The following is a 5,007-nucleotide window of genomic DNA, read 5'->3' as shown; positions in this document are numbered from 1 at the left end:
TATGAGAGGGGACTCAATTTTAGGGTTAAGTACTATGAGTTTGGGCTCAAAAGATTATATGTGATTTTAATATACTAGACTTTTCACCCGTGCTGCCGCACGGGTCATATACAATGTAAATATAGTAAAGAAAAGCAAAAATACATCGCATATTTTCAACTTAATGTTCAAATGTCATAACTTTAAATTCAATAGTAATTGAGGTTTTCGTGTCTACACATTTTGGAAAATTTCTTTAAACACTACATTCGAAGTACTATCAATGCAAACACCATGTTCATCTATTAGCAAATTTTTCAGACCGTTTCATGAGGTAACCCCTGATATTGATACATAAAGTTGACCATTTGAGAACACGATGTGGAAGGTATATACCAACCTGATTTAGTGATTGCCCTTAAATTTTGTTAATGGTCATTGTATAACACACAACTATAGAAAACTGTCTACATTGAACAAAAAATAGTAGGTGAAGAAGTTAAACTAAGTCCACCCTATTTCCTTTCAAACTCAGCAAATTCAAAGTATCCCACAGTGAGACTTTTTATCATACATAAATTGGCAAGTTAAAAACGACATTCATAATACAATAGAACATGAGATGTTGCATTTTTAATCTATATTCTTGATAACAACTATCACTTTTACAGAATATATGGATTAGGACATGAAAAGATTACAACATGTAGCTTTTACATAACATATGGATTAGAACAACTGCAGCAGAACACAAACTCTAGCTGCCTCATACCAAAACGGGCTTCGAAATTATCTTCCGAGACCAGAAAATGTGAGTTGAATAGGCATTAGAACAACACCGCGGGAAAAATGGCCCAAAAACTCTACAGCAGCAAGTTAGCAAAACATGACATAGCATTAGTAGCAGACCTCTCAAATGAAAAAAGTACAGATATACTACCAGGAAAATTCTCGAATTCCAAAAAAAGAGTAGAACTCTCTTAATGTGCACTTTTGAGTAGAACTCTCTTAATGTGCACTTTTGAGTATTCATACAAAATTGAACCTTATTATGACCACAAACATTGTACCAGTGTATAAGTTATTACAATATAAAAAGATAGTTAGAAATTCAAATCATAAACAATGTGGTAAATTACACACAAAATAGCACTAATAAGAAAATAAAAATCACATAAATTTGTAATTCTTGCAACAAAAAAATAAGTGTTGGAAATAGCTTTGCAAGATCATAATGAAATCTAGTCGTTCATTGAGAAATTTAAAGACAATAATCATTGGCTACAACTCATTTGTTCATTAAACTATCAAGAAATATCTAAAATAAATCTGAGAAACTGAGAATTTTCAGCAGGTAGTAGTCCGGTCTATCTAATTAGATACACCATTGATTATCTCAAATAGCTACAATAGACCCGTGTATATACATTCGCGACATTAGAGAGATCTAAAGACAATCAAATACTACAGAGTAAAAAATCAGCCACCTCTCTAAAAAAAAATTGCGACAAAGAGTATGACTTTAATCAATGCAATATAAAAAAAAATAAAATCAATGCAATATGTTATCATCTCTAGAAAATATGATGTTCCACCTGAGTATGATGGTGATGCACAATTTGATATCAAATACTTTAATTAAAAAAAACGTTTATTAGCAAATAAGAAACAGATATAGAAGATACATATACACCAATATAGTGACCTGCACCACCACAGAAAGGCCAACTATCACAACTTAATTGTCCATAATTAAGATGAAAATATATGTCTGTTAATTAATTAGGCATCAGTTTGAACACATCTTGCTCTATCCTAGAATTTGAACAAATTTATTTAATGGACACAAAGAACTTATTCCAATCATTGATACGTTGAGTTACTAAATTGTAGTTCCATATGAAGTCATCTGACATAGTCACACATTGCCCTAAATGTTCAAATAATTGATTTTGCAATTTTTCATAGGCATCATTCATACAGAATATGCAAATAAGAAACAAATATGTCAACAATGTATCAAGTTCGCGGCCATAAGTATGAGCCTTAATCAAGACATTAATAAAAATATAAAGATAACAGACTAAACAATCATTCATTTTGAAAAGTCAAAAGCAATTATTCAAAAGTTATAAATTCTATAGACATATGTATAGTTAGCTCCATTTCTTGCCAAAGGAAAGCTCAAATTTTGAATCCAATTTGATAGAACCAATGAGTAAGACAAATTATCACCTGACATAAAAGAAGTTCAAGATTTAATAGAGAACCACATGCTTTAGAAGCATAATAAACCCACAGCTAATATGCATAATCCTAGTGACTAATCTAATGGCAACCAAGAATGACAACAATCCTGCAAAGGAGGAAAAAAAGGGTTATTAAGTTAAAGAAGTTCTTAGCAAAATAATGTCAAGGCAAAAAACAGAGACTTTCAAGGCTTAACTGAAACACACATTTGTAACCCAAAAGAAAGTATGAGTGGTGAAAATGAAATCCAATGAGGCATTCCTTCAAACATTTTAAAGGGAAAGTAATTAAAGCTGAACAACATAATTTCCAGAGTGCTTTTGTTATCATCTGGTTTGATAAATGAAGTTCTAAATAATTTATTCCACACTGACTTCATTCTTCCTTCCAATAGTAATATAGTCATAACCTCATTTATATCATTCTCTTAAACCTAGCCAAAGTTACCTTGTTATAAAATGTCAAAAAAATTACACAACCTTTACAAAGTTACCATGTTAGCATACATATCAAAATAAAATTAAAATTCTGCAAGAGAAACAGGAAAAAAACACTATATTCATACCTATAACTCAATTTTTAAGCTCGAGAGGTGGCAATTGATTTGGCGGTTGAAAGAAATTGGGGATAGAGGCTTGAAATTGGGTGCTTGATGAAATGAAAGAGAGGGACATAAAAATTGGTAAAACGGCCTAAAGATCTCTAGATTTTAATAACAAAGAGGTTGTATCAATGGTTGTTTTGAGTTTGTGTTAACCAAAATTGATTCATTAAATCTTGCACCTAACTATTGAGAGAGTTACTTATCCATCTAGTCTTCTTGCTTCCGTCAAATTTAAAGCTTTCTCAAATACCAATAGTTGATGGATCCTCTTGTTCTACATCATTATTACAGTCAAGCTATGCATTCCTCAATAAACACAATCCTACCAAAAAGGAAAACCTGCAAAAGTGAAGAAAAAATAGGGAGAAAAAAAAATCAGAAACATAATTAGATGAGATAGAGAGACTGATACATCCAATCCAACCAATGAATATTATGAAAAATACCTATCTAGATCATAAGTGGTCATGACAATCACCTTCCGGTGAATTTTTAAAAATCACTAATTGCTTTTATCGATTGAATAATCACCCTCTGCCACTGTCTTCGATTCCTCCACTTCACCGTTCAAGAAATCTGACCAACAATTTCAATTAACACAGTTTAACTTAACTCCTTGCAAATCAAATCAAAATCAAAATTTAAACCGTTATGTTAAATCAAAAAATTGTATTTGTCATGCTTTTAATTTCCTTTGACTCTCAAAGTACAGCAGCAAATCATCAAAATATTCAAGTTACATCAATCACTTTAATTTTTGTCAATCCACAATATCAAAAGTAAGCATGAAATAATTTTAATTTGCTCGAGAAATTAGAGTTTTGATATTTCCTACCTAATTCAATAGTCATGAAGATTTCTAATCTGGATACACAATTTCTCCATATAAGCAACTATCAAAGACCTTTACATTTACTTCATACTACTGAGACCCTGCATCGATCAAACCAAAACATTAAATCTCAAAACAAAAGCACTCAATGCTTCAATGTAAATACCAAATGAACAAATTTAAACAACAAAAAACCTATTAACAAAATGAGTTTGACATATTTTTACCGTAGCATAACCAATAGACGGATTATACTCATTACACACTACAATATCTCCATCTGCATACTAAGCAATCTCCTAGCCATGTGAATTTCCCTTGGACTGTCAAACACATAATACACGACACCTCAATCAAATAAACATAAACTACCATAACAAAGCACAAATCACTTACTTCAAAGACAAAAATTGAACCGTCACAATTACATTCTCGTTAGTTTTATGAGAATATAGCACAGTTTTTGAAGATGACGGCCGAATCATTTCAATCTCACCGAACCTACAACAATCAACAAATTTCAAAAAATAAAAATCAAAACAATTAAGTGTCACCAGCTGAAGTTTGACCCATGATATTAGAGTGCTAGGTGTGGGGTAGAAGAATTACTATTTTTTTAAATGATGAACAGAACATATAAATTCATTCCAAGCTTAGTCGACGTTTGATCTTTAAACCATGAACAAAACATATAAAATTATAAAATTTAGATGAAATCGATGAGATTTGGATGAGAAGAAATCAAACCTTTTTTGAATCAACAATCGAAAATGATCAGCGTTTTTGTGTTTCTGTATAGGAAGGATTCAAAATCGAACCTTTTGGACTCAGTGATTGAGGAGAATCAAAAGGTTGGGGGGAGAATGTGAAATCGCTAATGGTGAAGGATGGTTGAGAATGGTTAATCCATCTGAAGGACTGCGAAAGTTGCTCAGAGCGAAAATGAGAGAGAAACGGAGATTCTGATATGAGCAAGAAGATGGGTCAGAATCAGATACGGCGGCGGCGAAGATGAAATGACCAGAGTTAGTGATGGTGGTGATACGGCTGCTGCGGAGATGAAATGGCCACAGGTGATGGTGCGGATACGACGGAGGTCCGCTAGAATCCGGTGGCAGAGGGAGATGATGGTATTCAGAGAATGGGTGTGAGAGAAAATAGAGAGAGGGGGTTAGGTCAGAGTGATTGTTTCCAGGGAAGAGAAAGACGCTTGTTGAGCGCGCGTAGAGTTGTTTGGCTTTGTTTTCTCTTCTTTTGTTACTATAGCTGTTTCGTAATTAAGGTTTAGGTCAGGGTTAAAACAGGAATTTTATTCGCTAGGGTTTAGGTTTAATTAGGGCGA

At 32.7% G+C, this 5,007-nt stretch overlaps 1 long non-coding RNA gene across 2 annotated transcripts; it reads right to left on the bottom strand.

Annotated features, from left to right (window-relative positions):
• Window positions 1-578: 578 nt before the first annotated feature.
• On the bottom strand, window positions 579-4,551 carry LOC146926761 (uncharacterized). 2 transcript variants are annotated; one of them, XR_015005499.1, is made up of 8 exons: window positions 4,413-4,551; window positions 4,062-4,166; window positions 3,893-3,988; window positions 3,669-3,766; window positions 3,280-3,409; window positions 2,795-3,172; window positions 2,215-2,335; window positions 579-842 (listed from the first exon to the last, which is right to left on the bottom strand). It is a non-coding gene; the product is annotated as an uncharacterized LOC146926761 (long non-coding RNA). The 2 variants fall into 2 exon arrangements; XR_015005498.1 differs by having other exon boundaries at window positions 4,094-4,166.
• Between the last annotated feature and the right edge of the window lie 456 nt (window positions 4,552-5,007).

This window comes from Medicago sativa, chromosome 4 (assembly GCF_051527215.1).
Source record: "Medicago sativa cultivar Bolivia chromosome 4, Bolivia_mono, whole genome shotgun sequence".
NCBI lineage: Eukaryota > Viridiplantae > Streptophyta > Magnoliopsida > Fabales > Fabaceae > Medicago > Medicago sativa.
The sequence above is the reverse complement of the archived record's forward strand: the minus strand, read 5'-3'. Positions and strand labels throughout refer to the sequence as shown.